This window comes from Lycorma delicatula, chromosome 13, assembly GCF_047948215.1.
Source record: "Lycorma delicatula isolate Av1 chromosome 13, ASM4794821v1, whole genome shotgun sequence".
NCBI classification, from domain to species: Eukaryota; Metazoa; Arthropoda; class Insecta; order Hemiptera; family Fulgoridae; genus Lycorma; species Lycorma delicatula.
Window position 1 is genome coordinate 14,597,602 of NC_134467.1, and position 4,724 is coordinate 14,602,325.

Below are 4,724 nucleotides of genomic sequence, written 5' to 3' on the forward strand. Positions count from 1 at the left end.
GTGGAACACTCGCCATACTAGCTAACGACAACCGCAGTCACATGTGAAACAATTATATTGTCTATTAAAAAAAACAAAAAAAAAAACGTATCCACTTGAATCTGATAATACAATCTGAATTAAATATTCACTTTAATCGAGGTACTTTTGTGTGATCGTGTCGTGATTGAGCTGCGCCTTTCACCAAATCGTAAGTAGAGGTTATGTTTTATATGAGAGACGGTCATAAAAAATATTAATTTTTTATAATTATTATTTAACTAATATTTTACTTATTTATTTAAATTCATGTATTTAGTTAATATTATTAATTTTTAGCCACTTTTCAATACTGTCTGCCCTGTGTCTCATTGTTGTCGAGCTGCAGCTATGAGAACCATGAGAGATAGGTGAAAAAAGTTAAAATAAATTTTTTCGGCCTTTTCAAAATGAAAATTTTTCGTTATTAAACTTTTTGTCCTTTCTGTCATGGTTTTTAACATAGAGCTGTGAGGGCCATAAGAAGTTATAATCTTATCCCTTCCTTCTATTCCAGTGAAAACCGAAATAATGTCTCGTAGAAAATCGAATTTGGGCCGTCGCACTCGCCACACAGAAGGATCAAGAAGACGGCTTCCGAATATGACTGAGGAAGAGCGGGCATCCGTACGAGAGAGGAACAGACTAAGCACCATCCAGATACGTAACGTGGAACCGGCAGAAAGACGAGCAGCCAGGCTTGAGGATGCACGATTGCGAGCACGTCTGTGGCGTTCTGCAGCAACAGATTTGGTTCGTTCTCAACGGAATGAACGCGACAGGGTGAGGATAGCTGAAACACGAACCCAAAGAACAGCCGATCTGAATCTGCAATATAATCGTCTTGCGTTCCGGTACAATCCAGCTGTTGATTATAGTTCAAGTCGGCATGTTGTCATTGGCCAGATGAGTCATGTCTGTACCTACTCTCTTTCTTTTCCTATTTAGCCTCCGGTAACTACCGTTAAGATAATTCTTCAGAGGATGAATGAGGATGATATATAATGAGTTTAAATGAAGTGTAGTCTTGTACATTCTCAGTTCGACCATTCCTGAGATGTGTGGTTAATTGAAAAACCCAACCACCAAAGAACACCGGTATCCACGATCTAGTATTCAAAATGCCTGTACCTACTGCCAGGCTCTAAAGTTTAATAATGAAAACGAAAGGGATGTGTTGCGCCGGCGGAAATATCAAATTGCCTCAACTTGATGCACCACCAGAGCCATTGAAAACTCTACTTGCTGGATCTACCGCTGAATCGAAGCATTTCCTATCGAACATCAGGAAATATAACTCTTGCTTCCAAATGACGTCATTTGGTGCGGAAATCCTGACGACTCAATTCATGCCAACTTTTAAAATCAAAGGGCAAATATATCACAAAGCTGGCTCCCTGCTCCCGTTCCCAGATAGCCACCATAAATTCCTTCAAATGTACTTCATCGGTGATGATAGAGATGAAGTCGATGCACGTTGTAGAATACATACCTCGCTAAGAAGATCCATTATTTCTCAGCTACAGAAGCTCTTTCACGAAAGGAACAATTTGGTGCGTTTGTTCAAAACGGCAATCGATATCATGCCATCAGATACACACAAGATTGTCATTCACGCAGACAAAACGCCCGCTGGAGAACATGTCCGGAGATATAATGCTCTGACTATAGACGAAGTATCAATTGTCATAGTCGGAGATCATTTCCAATCTAGAGATATTGTTCTCCATCGAAGAAACGATCAATTGATAAACGTCGCAGAAACTTTGGTGTGCCACAGCGAAGCGTGGCAGGGCAGCTAGTATATATATATATATACTAGCTGCCCTGCCACGTAGTATATATATATATATATATATATACTAAGACCAATAAATAATAAATTATTTACATAGAGTCTGCGATGTCAGTCAGCGAGAGTGTTCTGAGGTCAGTGAAGGAACAAATTTATAGAGAATTAGGTCGGCGCGATTAAATAGGAGACGTCACCAGTAAATACAGTACAAGAAATGTTTCTGTGAGTTACTGTAAGACTATAAGTGAAAGAGATAATGTACTAAACTGTAAGGGTATTTTTATTTGTGAACAGCAAAGGTATTTGTAATGAAAGAACTTTATACTTGTCTTATCTATTGTACTATTGTTATTAGTACAACACTAGTAATTAAAAGTGTTAAGACTAGCGGTCATGCTATATCTTTTATCAATGGGACTGAATTCTGTTTTTCATTATTTATTTATCTACCTGTGATTAAATCCTGACGATTACTTTAAATACTGTTTTGTATGTAATCATTGTTGTTTATTTTTTATGTTTTTTTTTCTCGTAGGGGAGGAAAAAGCTCTGTCAGCCGCTGTCAGGCTCGCACAGATGGCAGTGCGGGGCTCTCACCGCGTCCCCGTCTTATCATTATTATTATTCACATTTACTACTATTATTGTTGCTGTTGTAGTGGTTGTGATTACTATTTTTATTATTGTGAATTGTTTATTATTGCCGCTTATTATTATCATTACTATTGTCATTATTATTATTATAATTTTTTTGCCTTGTTTTACTTACGTTCTTTAAATAATAAATTGTTATTAATTATATAAACTTTTTCAGTTATCAGTCTCTCAATACCCTAATCGAGCCGCCAACACGAGACCATATATTTATGTTTAATTTTCTAAACTTTTTTCGTGTATAATTATTTTTCCATTATATAAAAATAAATAACCAATTCCATGAAAGTATAACAACTTTGTTGTCAGCGTTTTTTTTTTTTTTGTAATGTTTAAATTTACATTTATGCTTCAAAGCAGTCTTTAGTTATAAAAGCCATTTTTTTTTTGTCTTCAGTCATTTGACTGGTTTGATGCAGCTCTCCAAGATTCCCTATCTAGTGCTAGTCGTTTCATTTCAGTATACCCTCTACATCCTACATCCCTAACAGTTTGTTTTACATATTCCAAACGTGGCCTGCCTACACAATTTTTCCCTTCTACCTGTCCTTCCAATATTAAAGCGACTATTCCAGGATGCCTTAGTATGTGGCCTATAAATCTGTCTCTTCTTTTAACTATATTTTTCCAAATGCTTCTTTCTTCATCTATTTGCCGCAATACCTCTTCATTTGTCACTTTATCCACTCGTCTGATTTTTAACATTCTCCTATAGCACCGCATTTCAAAAGCTTCTAATCTTTTCTTCTCAGATACTGCGATCGTCCAACATATACTTTCAAAAATCTTTTCCTGACATTTAAATTAATTTTTGATTTAAACAAATTATATTTCTTACTGAAGGCTAGTTTCGCGTGTGCTATTCGGCATTTTATATCGCTCCTGCTTCGTCCATCTTTAGTAATTCTACTTCCCAAATAACAAAATTCTTCTACCTCCATAATCTTTTCTCCTCCTATTTTCACATTCATAAAAGCCATATCATATCCAAATGCTAAGCTGTTAAATTTTAGACCTTTTGTCCCTATTTTAATTCCGTTATTTTCTTTTAAGTTTTGGTTCTATTCTTTTATTAATTTTTCTGGTGCACAATTGAATAGAAGTGGTAATAATCCATCACGTTGTCTGACTCCAGTTTTGATTGTAAATGGTTCTGATAATTCTCCCATAAATTTTTTTTGGAATTTTACTGTTAAGACTATGTCTAATGTTTTGTTTATTTGTAGTGTGATGCTCTATGGAGCTGTAACGTGGATGATGAGAAAGGAAGACAGAAAACGAATTGAGGCATTTTAAATGTTGTTGTGGCGCAGAAAGATAAAATGTCAAATGGCAAGACAATATAACAAATGAAGATGTATTAAGGATAATCAGAAAGAACAGAAAAATGCTAAATGTGACTGAATATAGGGAAAGGAACTGGCTACGATATTGTATGAAGGTGTTTATTAGTGTATGCGATAGAAAGCTTACTAAATGGAAGGAAAGGAAAAGGAAAAAAGAGATTTCTAATGATGGCTAGGATTATGGAAAAGGGAAAATATATTGAAACAAAGAGGTTACCAAAGAAGTAGAGAAGGTGGAGAGCAGCAGCCGTGACAGGACCTGCCTAATGGCATAACGTTGTGAATGAATATTTTCTCCAATTAATTTCGAAGTTCGGATATTAGAGAAGTTCTATCGATAGGATCATATGCTTTTTGAAAGTCATTGAATGTTATTACAAGTCTTTACAAAAAAAAATTTTAATAAATATTATGAAACCTACTCTAATCGACTTTTTGAAGAAAAGTACGGTATTACTTTCGGTCGCATGGTGGAAATGAAAATGAATTATCTTTACATTTTGAAGTATGAAGACAACAAAAATACTATTCACTCGAATTGTAGTTTCCTTATATATTTATTCACTTACAGGCCTATATATAAAGTTTTGTGGCCTTTCGTTCATTTTCTTTTTCCTGTTTACCCTCTGGGAATAACCGTTCAGATAATACTTCAGAGGATGATATGTATGGGTGTAAATGAAGTGTAGTCTTATACAGTCTCAGTTTGACCATTCCTGAGATGTATGCTTAATTGAAACCCAAGAACACCGGTATCCACGATCTAGTATTCAAATCCGTATAAAAATAACTGACTTTACTAAGACTTGAACTCTGGAACTTTCGACTTCCAAATCAGCTAATTTGGGTAGACCGTGGCGTCTTCAAAGTTTTGTGGCCTGAAAATTTCCAAAATTACTATATCAATTTCAT

At 35.3% G+C, this 4,724-nt stretch overlaps 1 pseudogene; it reads left to right on the forward strand.

The window, feature by feature from the left end:
- The first annotated feature begins 549 nt into the window (after positions 1-549).
- On the forward strand, positions 550-3,752 carry LOC142334014 (uncharacterized; annotated as a pseudogene).
- The last annotated feature ends 972 nt before the right edge of the window (positions 3,753-4,724 follow it).